General features: G+C 42.1%; 1 long non-coding RNA gene across 1 annotated transcript in view; it reads left to right on the forward strand.

Annotated features, from left to right (window-relative positions):
• The first annotated feature begins 3,986 nt into the window (after window positions 1–3,986).
• LOC308596437 overlaps window positions 3,987–14,993 on the forward strand; it is a 65,833-nt gene continuing 54,826 nt past the window's right edge. Inside the window, exon 1 of the long non-coding RNA XR_014012531.1 lies at window positions 3,987–4,058. This is a non-coding gene — a long non-coding RNA (uncharacterized lncRNA). The remainder of the gene's footprint in view (window positions 4,059–14,993) is intronic.

Genomic DNA, 14,993 nt, shown 5'->3' on the forward strand with positions numbered 1-14,993 from the left:
AGCCCTTTCACACCGCTCATCTTCCCTCCGCCTCTGCCTTGGTGCTCCTGTGGGCCAGAGAGTGGAACGGACAAGCTCACTCTGCCTACCCACAAGCAGCAGCAGTGGTGGTGGTGGCAGCGCCGGCAGCCCCTAGGAAGGTAAGCGCAGCGGCTGGGGCTGTGGGGTGGGGAGGAGGACTACTTGCCCCCCTCGCCTCTTCATCCAGCTCCCCCCCCTCAGTGCCACCTCTCCGGCCTGCCACAAGGTCTGAGGGACAGTGGACCGGCCCACGGCTAAAAAAAATGGCCGACCACTGACATAAAGAGATATGCACTATCCTGGTAGCCTACAGTTGAGGAGCATTCAACAATGTAAATTATAAAGGAAGGAAGGAAGGAAGGAAGGAAGCTTGTAAAATAGATGACAAAATGCAGCTAATGACGGGGTTGCAAAATTATCATTCTGTTATTGTTTAAGATTTAAATACTGCCAACAACACAGTAGACAGCGGCATGAATTAGAACACACATAGTTAGAAATTGAATGAATTTCTTTTTAGTGTTGAATCAGAAAAGACCTATACCTCACCATCTATTTTTATTATATGTATTGCATAATTCATATTAACAATTGATTCCCGTTCATGAGTAAAAGTAGCATCTTGGGTAAGTTGGCATGCTGCTGCAAACTTTGGACAATGCTTCTTAAATCTTCAGCTCTGTGTATACTTTTGCGGAAGTCAATTCCATTAAATTGACAGTGTTTGCTGTGCTTTGGACTGCCATGTATAGCTACTGATGTATCAGGTGAGTCTCAAGGCATGGTAGAATTCCATTAGCAATTCTGGGAACCACTGAATTGAGGGCTGAGGCATTTTTATTTTTTTTATATGATATCTCAACACACTCACATTAGTGCCAGGAACTAAAATGACTTTGCTTAAGTACAATTAATTGGAAGTAAATTCCATTTAAATTATAATAGAACTTGCTTCCAAATATTTAGAAAACGGTTGTAATGGAAATGCCCTTCAAGGACAAATTATATGATTATTTTTTAAAAACTATTTAATTCACATTATACTAGTATTATAATTTGCTTGGGTAGACTATTACCATTAACTGTGTAGCTTTGTTCTGCAAAAGATTTGGACTTGGGGATAAAATGAGCTTAAAGAGTACACTTTAAATATTCCGAAACTGTCCCACTGACTTCAGTGGCACACTGTTTTCAATAAGGTTGCTGATTGTGTTGGCCAACTTACTTAGTCCTCCCTTGAGTTAATAGAAACGGCCTACAAAAGGGACGCAGGTGGCGCTGTGGGTAAAACCGCAGTGCCTAGGACTTGCTGATCGTATGGTCGGCGGTTCGAATCCCCGCGGCGGGGTGAGCTCCCGTCGTTCGGTCCCAGCTCCTGCCCACCTAGCAGTTCGAAAGCACCCTTAAGTGCAAGTAAATAAATAGGTACCACTTTATAGCGGGAAGGTAAACGGCTTTTCCGTGTGCTGCGCTGGTGCCGGCTCGCCAGAGCAGCTTCGTCACGCTGGCCACGTGACCCGGAAGTGTCCTCGGACGGCGCCGGCTCCCGGCCTCTAGAGTGAGATGAGCGCACAACCCTAGAGTCGGACACGACTGGCCTTCGGGCAGGGGTACCTTTACCTTTTTACAAAAGGGATAGTTCATACGATATGACTTTCATGAGGGTTATCAAGGAAACAATGTGCCTCAGTATGCCTAACAGTAGGGCTGGCCCTATGCTTTGGGAGCGAGGGAGGAAATCTGTGCAAACACAAAGCCATACTTTCAAATCTCTTGTGCAATTCCGCACTATTTGCAGACAGTGTTCCCCATCTGTTCCCCGTCTGCACCATTTTAGAAAACTACTTTATTGTGTGATGTCAGCCAATAAAGGACTATCAATAAACACAAGGCTGTAGGCAGTTCAGTTTTGTTAAGCGGTAGCATCTCTGAGGTCAGACTAAACTCTCCAATAAGTGTGTGGAGGGAAGGAAGGACTATACACTGAATTCCCACGATACACTGTGTGACTGCACTGCTTTGGCTGTTCCCTCACCCACAAGACTTACGCTGTGATCTGGCTCTAGTCATATCTGGTTATGCGAGATTAATTAGGGCAGAATATAGATGAGGATGCACATTCAGATGTGCATACCAAAAGTAATGCAGGCCAGATGGATGACAGCCACATGTGGATACACATCTGGATCTGGATTTGCATCTTAATATTGTCCATCTGTACTGGATTACCTGCAAAGGAATGTGCATGCAGATGCTCTTCCAAATGGATGTCCACCTTCACATTCTGGCCAAAGAAGTCAGCTGTCTGCAACTGGACTGAGGAGAGAAAACATCAGCCTGGTTCTCCCAGCATCTGCCTCACTGAAAAAAGTTTAGCACAGTTTCACGAAGGATTATGAAAAAACGCTCATAAGAGGCTTCCGTTGTGCAAGGAACGAAAATATTTGTGAAATGTGCCCACTCTTTCAGCTCACCTTGTCGGGATTGTATAGTTTGTGAATCTTAGTTTATAGTCATCATAATATTAATCCATAATAAATAGCATTATATATAACGCCCCCATTTTATTGTTTTATAGTTTGATTTTAATTATATATAGTGATTGCTTACAGCTTTAAGCAACAAATTCGAGTTGATTGACAAACAGTTATTACAAAACCATTTACAGTAAAACCCCAATAGAACAAATAGCTAAAGTAATCCATTACCTTCATCAATTCATATGAAATATTCTTAACTTTAATTCTTCTAGCATAGCATTTCCAGTCAATAAATTTTAGATGAGCCTTAAGGAGAAAAGTATATTTATTTGAAATTAAAACTGAAATTTTCAGTAAAGAGGTAAAACCTAAGGGTCTACTACCACAAGTTGGCAGGGTTGAATGAAAATGGATGGGGGTAGTTTTCATGAACATTATAATTCCTTGTAAAAAGTGCTTGCTCTTTCACTGATGGAGAGGGTTGTAAATTGTTTTAATTGATTTTAATATTGTATTTTTTTATATTGTTGCAAACTGCCCTAGTACCTTATGGCGAATGACAAGTAAAAAATCCAATATAATGTTGTTGTCGTTGTTGCTGCTGCTGTTGTTATTAAACAGGGGCAAAAGTGTTTCGGCACTGTTCCTTCCCTGGCATGCAAGTGAGAGCGGTGCTTTCTGGCTTTCAATTAATAGCTGTGTGATGTCAGCCACATAGCTGAACATCATGTTTGCAATGTGATCCCTGAATGGTTGGGATTATATTATCAGGTTGTTGAACTCCCCCCCCCCCAAGGCAGTAGTGAGCAGATCAGCAAAACGAAACAAACAGTGGCAACTTGGTGTTGAACAAGTGGCAAATAAGGTGATGTAAGGAAGTGGCTTGTGAAGTTTTCCATGCCTCACAAAAGACCTCCCTTTTACAATAAAATGTTTGCTTAGGAACATTCAGCACAACCATATTATTAGCTTCCATGTAAGGTAGAGAAAGATAATGTTTGCTAAGATTTCACTCACCCCTGTACTCTTTGAAAAGTGCCTCTAGTATAACTTCTGCCTAGATAGCCATCAAATACTGGCTGAATGGATCTCTGTTTAATGTCCTTTCCAAAGTATAGCACTTGTGAAAACATATTTACCCCTAGGCTGAAGTATAAAGACAGTGGAAATCAGCTAAGCTCAGGTAAGGGGATAGAATCCACAGTCTTTTAGCCTGTAGGCTAGACTGTCTTCACATTACTTAATCAGACAATACATTTTTGAGCTCTCTGTATTAACTCATGGTGAAAATGATTCACTGCCCCCGTCAGAGAACAACAACCCTTAACACTTCTTTCCACTGTTAAAGGAACTCGGAGATTTATTCAGCTAATAGCATAAGGAGATACACTGAGAGGGAAAGGGTACCATTAAGAGGCACAATTTTTCTCACGTCTCTGACTTCATGAAATCATTCCTCAGGACCATCTGTATCTATTTCATTGCAGGAGCCAAACCAATGGATTCAAGTTCCAAGAAAGGAGATTCTGACTAAACATTAGGAAGAACTTTATGATGGTAAGAGCTGTCTGACAGTGGAATGGTCTTCCTTGGAAGGTGGTGGACTTTCTTTCCTTGGAGGTTTTTTAAGCAGAGGTTGGATGGTCATCTGTCATGGATGTTTTAGTTGAGATTCCTGCATCACAAATAGTTGGACTAGATTGTCAGCATTTTCTTTCTCCCGTTGCTGGATATGTGATTGTTACATCTCATGTCTGTGTTTACTTTCCAGGCTTGGAAAGTGTGAGAACGGAAGTCAGTCTTATCTCTTCCCCTGTATTGTACTTTTGTACTTTTTACTTTCTCTCGCTCTCTTGGAGAAGATGTGAGAAGACGCCACAATTGCTTTGTCCTGTACATATTGCTTAATAAATTACTTAGAATGCCACACCTAAGCTCCACATCGTTTCTGCTATACAGTGGTACCTCGGGTTACATACGCTTCAGGTTACATACGCTTCAGGTTACAGACTCCACTAACCCAGAAATAGTGCTTCAGGTTAAGAACTTTGCTTCAGGATGAGAACAGAAATCAGGCTCTGGTGGTGCGGTGGCAGCAGCAGGCCCCATTAGCTAAAGTGGTGCTTCAGGTTAAGAACAGTTTCAGGTTAAGTACGGACCTCCGGAACGAATTAAGTACTTAACCTGAGGTACCACTGTACTCTGTTGATTGAGTGTGCACATATCTCTGGATATGTGGCGCTGGTGTGCACCGGGATTGAAGATTTATGTATGGCAGCCTATGTTGGCAGTGTTGTTTTTGCCAATTTTCCTCAGAAAACGTCCAATTTCTTTGCAATTTTGCCATTATGTCAACCCTAACCTAGCATTCATTTATTTTTGTTATATTTTAATCCGGTGTTTTCCTCTCATCTTATTCTCACACAAACTCTGAGAGTTAATAAGGCTAGGAGACACTGGACTGTATCCAGTGCTGTAGCTCCACTGATGCAATGAACTTCTGTGCATGCAATGGAGCTTCCACTTCCTCTCCTGCTCCCCCCACCCCACCCCAGCATGCCCTCAAAGCCACCTCTGAAGAGTTGTGGCTTCCTCTAGAGGGGAGTTGCATCTGCTAGTTGCATCAGCAGAACTGAGCACGTGGAACATTGAATAAAACCCATTGTCTGGCTCAAGGTCATTCAGGGAGTTTCATGAAGAGGGATTTGAACCTGGGCTGCCTCCACCAGCCCTAGTTGAACACTCCAAATACTGCAGTACACTGGCTCATGACATGCACCCTCCTAGAATGCATTTGTTCTCTCATTATTTCTCCATGAGAGTAGAGGACACAAAGTGTTTGGTGCTGAATTGAAAAATGAACCGTGTGGCATGGGAGTATCATGTTTGGCAACACACTTTGTTTCCATGGACTTGGCAGCCCTACAGCAATTGCAATTAGGGACTATGTTGGTCTGTGTCTGGTTTCTGCTCCATCTTTCTTCTCTGGAGCAGTTGCAAAACTGATGCGCAGCCACTCCAGGGTTGCTCACGGGTATCCTGCCATATTCCATCCCTCAATCTCAGGAGGACGGTAACCTTCATCCACTTTCGTTTGCTCTCTATTTGTTTTACGAGGAAAGCAGCCAGAGTTGGCCATACATTGAGCTACATAAAATATGGCAAATGAGATAGTTCTGAACTTTACCTGATAACATCAGTTTCTATTCATGTAGCTATTCCAGGGTACTTATGACTCATTGCAATTCTACAGAAGCCACGGGAAAAGGACATAATATTCTAATTTTGAGCACAAAAAGCCTATCCATCACAGAGATATATGAAACCAGAATTTTTGGAGGTCTTGGAGAAGCTGATTTACCAGAGTTTCATACTCTGGTAAATGACTTTCCTCCTCTTATTGTTTGGCAATTGTCCAGACCACAAGTGTTCTCCTGCTATAGTCACTAGGAGGCAGAATACTGTTTCTGTGTTTTGTGTGCCGAAAAAGGAGGCAAACTCTGCTGTCTGACTTGCTGCTCAGCCTTTGAGTATGAGCAACTTCAGTTCCAAAGAGCTACCACTGGTCCATTGCAGTCACTTTCCATGTGCCTAGGAATCTCTGGACCCCAAGCTAAGAAGCACCAGGAAACTGATTTATTCTTTTCTTACTCTAGCTGTAGGGCTTAGGGCTGATCGGAAACTTAACTTTAACTTGGCGATGTTGTTTGTTGGTTACAAATCCGCACACCTCTCCCCACCTTGGTTCAGCTGCTAATGGAGAGCAGAAATTCCCATGTTGTGCTGTCTAAACCCACAATTACCTTCACTCAGTTTCTTCTGTGGCTTTTTATAGGCACAATGATCAAACCATTTCCCCTTTCCAGCACTATGCTGAGGAGCTGGAGTGTTGTGTTTAGACCCTCCAGATGTTGCTGCACTCAAATCCCATTATCTCCTAATCAATTACTATGCTGGCTGGGAATGATGGGAGCTGTGATCCAACAACATTGAAAGGGCACACATTTCTCCCTGTCCATACACTCCACCAAGCATGCGTGTAACCACAGAGGTGTGATATTCAAGATCTTTGGACCAGTATCATGGTGCATCACACAGAAAGTGTATTATACTTGGAGGAATTAGGAGGAACCACTGAGTCCCAATCGGGGTTCAAATGAAAGTTGCTTGTCACTACAAACACCAATATGGCATTAAAATATAAAATGGTCCGTGCTATGTCTCAACAAAATGCAAGAAACTTGTTTTTATTGTTATAAACATCAAAATGGCATTAAAGAGTTTGAATCACCCGGACACAATGATTACAGAATAACAACATGGTTATTTCAAGTATGACATATGCAAGTTTCACAAGCCCACTTTGCCTGGACCAACCACTGACACTTGGCTTGTTTCCTTGACAAAGAGAGTCAAGGGTGGGGAATCTTACTGTTGCCATATAAGAAATGGTGAATGGTGCTAGGGATGTGGCAGGCTGCCAAGGAGGTGCAGGTGCATCAGGGAAAGCTTGACTGAAAATAGCATGGGTTTGGACCACAGAAGGGCAGAAAAGACAGCAAAGTTGAATAGGCAAATGGAGGAGCTAGAGGGAAGTTGAAAGATTGAAATGTGAACAGTTTCCTGTTCTGAGCAGTAAAGAATGAGTGTGTTTCCTGAATTTTGCAGTGACTTAGGAGTCTGAGGTCACGACCATTTAGTGGAAGCCTTGAAGAGATTAAGAACGAGTCTTTGGATGTAAACCACAACCCACCTTTCAATATTTGCAGATGGTTCTCTATCCTAACATAAAACTAAAGAATTCCGAGGGGCAACCTGAGTTCCTTTGAACCCTCCCAATATGCTTCTCCAATGTTTGTTTGTTTGTTTCATGTATATCCTGCACCTCTTTCCAGATAGCTTTGAAGGACAACATATGGCTTCATGTCCCTTTAAAGTTTCTGATAAATTCAAGGAAAAACAACAAACATGGCAACAAGACCAGGTATTCAAGTAGAGTAGGAAAGGATTGGTCCTTGAGGACAGAAGTTTAAAAACTTGTGATCCTGAGTGGAGGAATTACCTGAGACAAAACGATGAACTAGGGTTGGTCAGGTGCTGAAGGAGGGAGGGGTTTGCCCTATCCAAGTGGACATGCTAAATAGCATGAGATATGGTTATACATGTGTCCTGCCACAGAGCAAAGAGGGCCGTCTTAGGGAGATCCAAGGTGAGGGTTGTGGGCCCATCAAGCAAAGCATCCCTCATCCAAATTGTATTTGGCAAGATAGCTAGGTGCAAAACACTGGTGGAGGATCCTGTTCTTGAGGAATGCAGTTAGGTTACTAGTGGAGGCAGTGCTCATTGGAAAAGAGGGCTAAATAGAGTTCTGTGCTTGTGCTGGCAAATAACAAAAAGATTAGGTGCAGAGCCAGGCATTATCATTTATCTGGAGTGTCTGGCCCCTTCCAGTCACTGAGGACAAGTTTGTTTCCTTATAATGAGGGCAGCTGGTGTAGGCCAAGGACTGCTTCCTCCCTACACTTCTCAAAGCCTCCCGATTTTCGCCGCCATCTGTAGAACGAAACCAAGGAGCCAAGGAGTTTGGGGATGAAACCAACCTGGGCAACTGGGTACCAAATCCCCCTAGAGGAGCTTTTTACATAACACCTGTCAAGTTGCAAATGGGTGTTTGGAACCAGTTTCTCTCTCCACAACTAAAGTGCCCACCTGCCCCAAAAATATCTAGAAATGTACAGCACTGTATAAATGATATGACTGATTTATAAGTTCCTCTTAATGGGTTCATAATTCTCGCATACTTCAATAAATACAAATGGCGATCTGATTGAAACTAGACTTTTAAAAAAGAAAAAGAAAGAGAGGCTCAAACAGAATTGGGTTCTTGAAATTAATTACCTTCTCCTAAATATTGCAATTGGCTTCTCTTGGAGGAACACATTTTCGTCTTTGCAACAGAAGTGATAAATGAAGAACCTCATCAATCTACCTCTTTACCCTTGGAATGGAACTTCTCTCTATATGCATACAAATCTTTTTCTCTTCTTCATCTGCTTTTTGCTGCACAGAACAAAATATCATTATCAGGGGTGGGGGGAGGACAGATTTTGCATGGAATGCAGTCAAAGATCCAGGTGTTGAATGATTTTGGTGAAGGCCTATATGGTAAAATGCTGTTCCATCAAGCCAGGGATGGGGAACCTGCAGTCCTTCAGATATGTTTTTTTTTTTTAAAGAAAGCAGTAGTGACTGAAGAGGGTCTGGTGGGGGAAGGAGGATGTAAAGTAATCGCTCTCCAATCCTTAAATGTGGATACTATTGTTGTTTGAATTGCTGCTCTATAAAGTTTCTGCAGTGGCAAAATGCAAAGAGAAAGAGAGGTGCTACACTCAGGGAGCGGGATAAACTGTGGCTCCTGAATTTTCCTTGAAGCAATAAGGCTTTGGCGGAATGTTAATATAAAATGTGCAGATGCTGCTGCTGCTACTGTGCAGTTTATAATATAACAAATGTGTCCCTCCAACAAAATGTTGCAGTGCAGCCCTGGGATTTGTGTTATCTGAGCCTGTGTAAGGGGACTGAAAAACAAGCTAGTCTCAAAGATGGAAGTTCCTGCTCTGATGTGAGTCTTAGTTCATGGTATTGTTAGTATTTTCATTGATCACATATAAAAGTGCAGCCAGTCTGCATGCAAGTCACTGGATCATGTGGCTTCTGCCTGCAGTTGATTGCTTGATCTGACTTGAGAGGAACTTAAGTACATTGACATTTGCTTCAGCTTGAGAGATATGGAGGACTTTTAACTGGGAATCCAAACTTGCCTCATCCTCACCTTTGACCTGCAATATTAACAGTAAACAACAATGCGAGGCTCCTGTGTGCTGCTTTCTTACATCACAATTGTGGTATATCAGTGAAATACATTAAAGGGTTGTGGGGTGCTACTCTGTCAGTTGAATCAGCAAGCTGGGGATAAAAGTAACTGGGCTGTTGCACGCTCTCAACTTCAGACCAGCCCTTCATTAGCGTACAGTCTAATACCACTGGACGACACTGCAGGATTGTTAAAAGCAGCTCAAAGCCTGGCCAGCATATTGCAATGTAAAGTACACTGCAATCTCTGAGTCACAGCCACTTCAAACATACAGTAAGGAGTAGGAACTGTGTTTGCTTTGTGCTTTCTGATCCCTTATATACCGGCTCAATCACTGATATCAGCTGTAGATACTTGGTTGGTTGTCCCCAGAGTTAGTGAGGCTCACTGAGCATCAACATGAAACGGAGCCTTCAGCCTGAAACTGAGATTCAGCTGGTACCTCCTGTATTGACTTTCAAGTGTTTGCTGAAGAATTTGCTTTGCCACCACTGGTTTGTACAGATTTTGTTTTTCAACATGTTCCATAATAGTCAGCTGGTAATCTGTTTTATTTTTTTTGTATTGTCCTTATTGTGTTTTAATTGGTGCAAACTGCTCTTGTTTTTGTTTTAATGAAATTGCAATACACAGATATCTTGATAAATAAATAAATAAATAAATAAATAAATAAATAAATTCTAAATAATCAGGGTAGGGGTTAACATGCTTTGAAATAAGAACCAGGTTATAAACAGCAGAATTCTTGGCTTTGCTGCTACCTTTTTGGGGTCTCTTTGGAGAAAGGTAGGAGGTGAGGCATCTCCCACTTCAATATCTGGGAACATTTTAAAAGGGTTTCTTAATGTGAACCAGAAAGTAATCTATTGAGGCAATGAGGTGATTCATTCAATATTCCCTTAAAAAACAAACAAACAGAACCCTTCTGTGTGTTCCTCCTTCTCATCCAATGCCATATCCCATGGAGAAGGAAGCAAGCCAGCCAGCAAGTTGCAGGACTACGGATAGCTCCAAGTGAGCAACTTGTTTCAATAAAAGTTGAGAGCTGAGGAAGCCTGAGAGCTCCTGCTCTCAGACAGCCTCTTTCAGTCTCCACCCCCTTGTGACTAGTTCTAGATGACCAAACTTCTGGCCTGAAGATTGGCACTCCTCTTCCATTCCCTGCCTGGTGTGTGTGCCCTGTGTCACTGGACAGGTGATGTCCTGGGGGAGGCATTTGGTTCCTCAGGCGGAAATGCCCATGGGGTTCAAGGGTCTGGCCCTACAGATAAAGGAGAGGTTTTTTTGTAGGTGGCTGATGTTCTGCAGCCTCACTTGTCTCCTGATCTCCAGCCACAGGCTGGCTACCTAGCTGGAAAGTTGGCAGCCTCTGATTACCTTTTCATTCTTGCTGGACTCTGGGGTCATGACACCCTCTTTCTGCCCTTTCCAACCACTGGATTCCCCCCACCCAGCTCTCAGTCTCCCCCACCCTGGATCATGGAACATTCCAGGCCATTAAGTTCTTATGGGGCTGTTTTCAGACTCCCTCCCACACCAAGTATGCTTGTTTCATACTTCTGTATATCTTGGGTTCTCTTGAGTCTGCAGATACCTTCCTCTTACGTGTAGATGTTGTGGATAATGATGGGCACTTTTTCCTGAACTTCAGAAATAGAATATAAGATTATATATTATTATTTCTGCTTTATCTTAAACAATGGCCACTTCACTTAAGGAGCTCTACAATATCATCAGTATTTAATTATGGGCTTTTAAAGGGACAGGACTGAACCTTTTCATTCTCTTTGTGGGTTTAAATTAGGCGTAAGCAGAGTTTAGATAAATAATTCACATTGTTTGTCTGCAGAGGTGTAGAGATCACCCCTTGGGAAAAGGCAATATGTAGGAATTACATTAGCCATATGTCCTGCTGTACTGCAGACTGGTTATGCATGACAATCCCAGTAGTGCAATCACCTACTGAGAAATTTACTGTCATCCTATAACCATTTACTATGCTAATTAGTTATTTGCTTGTCTATGGCCTTCTCTAGCCAGCAAAGTGGTGGTGAGATTGGCTTTCTAAGCACTGCAAGAGTGGAAGTGGTCAAAGCAGCAGTACTGCACTGGCAACAGCCCCATGTCATCAAATGTTCCAGACATGGTACATAGCATTGAATGGTGAGGATGCATCTCATGTATGCAACATTCTACAGGCATATCAGCCATCATTGGACATTGGTCTATATTTATGTACCTGATTTGTGAAATGTAGAGAATGGGCTGTAGGATATGGATCCATCTCTGAAGCTGTTTTGGGCCCTGCTAGTACTCTAAAGAACATTTTTCATATGTGAAGTTTACATTGCTTTTGAGCCGAATAATTATGTAAGCATTTTATAATTAATGCTGCTGAGAATACACAAAAGACACATTTCTAATGTCAAAGTGTGCTTAGATTAATGTAGGTTTCACATTCACATAAGTCGATTTGAACTCAGTGGGGCTTAATTCTGAATAGACTGAACTACTAGGCAGTTTACTTGAATTTAAGCTGATTTTATCTCCATTAACTTGAACGTGATTTCTGCCCAGTCATAATCCCTTTTAATAGCAAGGTGCGGAAAGTATTGCAGCCCAAAGGACCATTGAGAAGTGTGAAGTGTCACTGTGCTCAAGAAAGCTTGAGAGTTACAGAAGTACAACAACAACAAAAACAAGCCTAGGAGGTCGAAAAGAGCAGGCTCAGTAGCTACAGAATTTATAGGGACAGTTGGGCAGAGGGATGGAACATGGGGTGCAAAAGAGGGACAGAGGCATTGCTAGGTTCATGGGGCACTGGCTCAAGACAAAAATTGCATAAAATATGGATGCTAACTTTTATGTATAGATGCCTCTGGGGAATGAAGATGGTTGTGTAGTTTGGATCTTGCCAGTGCTGCAATTTGAAGGTCACCCAGTAAAAAGGAGGTGGTGGTGGGGGGAATAAAGAAGGAAAGGACAGGAGATCTGGGCCCAACCACAAAAGATCTGGAGGGATGAGTGGAATGCCCTGCCTGTGGGGAGTGATGGCCTAAAACCTTAGCTGGGGATACGGTTTGTCGGAACTGTTTGCACTTGTATCTCACTAGACTCTTTCTCAAATACCATCAATTAATTACTAAAGAGAAATTTGTTATAAACATTTTATTCCCATAGCAAATTGCATTCCTAATAAGTGCCTTAACAATTGTTGATTCTGAATTAACATTCTGTATATTCTCTTTCCTACAGGCCATTGATTAAAGTGTCAAATAAAACCAAATGTTTCACTAAGTCCTGGGGTAATTTGCTATAGACTTCCCAAATCCCTATAGACTTCTCCAATGTAGTATATGTTACTAGCACCTAGAGTTTACAAATATATATCAGATCCCATTGCAATATTCATAGCCAAGGTGTGTGATTATTTACAGCTGAATACGTTACTAAATTTTAACGCCTAATCCTATGGATTGATTTAAATTGCAGAATCTTAATTATGGGAAAGGAATCAGCTCCAAATAGCCTAGACAATACGGGGGATTTGTCCATCCGATGCAAAATTCGCCTGGGTTGTGGCTGGCATATTTCATATGAAACTTCTTTGGGTCTAAAAGCTTATTTGGGGCTAAAAAGGCCCCCTCAAAGCTCAGGGTCAAGGGTAGCATTAGCATTAAAGATAGCTGTCCTTCCACTGGCAGACTCAAATTCTTGTACCAGATATGAATAAACCTTTGCAGTGGCATTTGGATTTTTAAGCCGGTTCCTCCAAGCTACTGCCTCAGCACAGCAGCCATTAGTACCAGCCCATGAATATAATTCACAGTGCAACCCTCAGTGCAATTACTCTGGAGCAAATCCTATTGAGTGGAATGGATGGACTCCTGGAAACAGTGTAGGACTGTGACCTTAGTTTCCTTTCTTTGTCTGAAATGCTGACCATTTAGGTATACAGATAGCTAACTTTACAAAGCAATTAGTACCACTGCAAAAAAATAAAATAAATGATCTGTTTGTTTTTAGTAATTTATCATGGTTCAACACACAATCTTGCAAGCAGTTACAAAAAAATTTAAATTACAACTTTGTTACTGTGGAATGAGGAAGTAAACTTGTTTAAATAAACCATGCAAACCCTTTTGCTGTTTGCTTGTTCACATATTTAGACACACACACGCACACAGAGTTACCTTTCTGTGAGCATACTTCCCCCCACTCTCCTCCCTGCACTGTTTCCTCCCTGAAACAACTCTTTGCCCTCAACTATTCCCATGCGCAGTATATGGCGCTTTTAGAGACAGATACCAGCTTGAGGGGGTTTTCAGCAGGAAATGGCACCAGGAGGAGGGTCAATGCTTCTCCCCACAAATTTGACAGTTTTCTCCCCACATCCTCTAACAGCCAGTCAGCATTCTGCATCCAGCAAGCACACTCATTCCTGATTGGGCTATTTGGGGGATTTCCCCTCCTTAGCACACCCTCCCCCTAAAAGTGTTTTGTACTTCTGCAAACTTCACTGTGGACCTGCTAACACCTCTCCCTTCCTTGTACGTGAATGGTGCTGTTTTGTCTACATAAGGAGTGACAATTGGATAATTGGTATATAGGATTTATTGCCTGCACGAAGCTTGGATTGTTCCTTTCTATGTAATTGGGTGGAATTACACAGGGTGCCTTATTGTGAGGTCTCCGACTTGCAGTCTATCTTTGCTTTCATCAGGGGATGGGGGGGGGAGTAGGGAAGAAACTCCAGGAAGCAATTTTTCCCCCTAGTCTTCCAGCACCAGCATCTCATTTACTAAAAGTGATGACCCAGGGCGATGCCATTAAACTTACATTTCAAAAATAGCTTTTTTAAACCCTATGAACAATGGAGTAAATTTATAGAAAGATAGTCTCAACTGTGGAGATAAAAACAGTGGCCTGGAATCAGATATAACCGATATAGCATATAAAATGCATATGAATAAACTGATAGAACATATAGTGAAATGGCTATTATTCAGTCCTTGCAGGGACTAGATTAGGAAATGATTGAGGGCATGCATATTCTGGAAGTATGTGGAGTTTAAGCTACTTGTCTGGTATCTCCAAAGCTGCCTTAAAAATGTCAAGAGGTCACAGAAGTTGCACACAGCCCCACCTTCCATTACAGACCTGAACTATTAGCTAAACTTTGTGTCGCATCTGATGTGCACATAAAGCAGCATAATCACTTTAATCATACTTTATTTATTTTGGGGTGTATACTCCATGGTCGCTGTTTTGAGGGAGATATATCCAAATGTATCTCAGACTTGTTTGGAACTCAAAAGCCTTGAGCTATGTGCCTTCTAGATCCCAGCTTCCTAGGTCATAGGCAAGTATCCTAAGAATCTTGAAATACTGTGAATCAATGAATAAGGTGGTCCCAAGCATCTTTACTGTATGTGGTGTATGCTACCTTTGTGATGCCCCAGTTGATATTTACAAAGAGGTCATGAAGAGTGATTTACTTAGTATGAAGCCTCAAATAGATGTATCAACACTTCTTTGCTTAGCTGTTCTTGACTCTTCCTTCCTTGGACTCTATTCAGGAGTCAGGAGAAGTTTGCTTCTTTGACTTGACATTGTCT

The sequence above is a fragment of the Podarcis bocagei genome (assembly GCF_964188305.1).
Source record: "Podarcis bocagei genome assembly, chromosome: 1".
Lineage (NCBI taxonomy): Eukaryota > Metazoa > Chordata > Lepidosauria > Squamata > Lacertidae > Podarcis > Podarcis bocagei.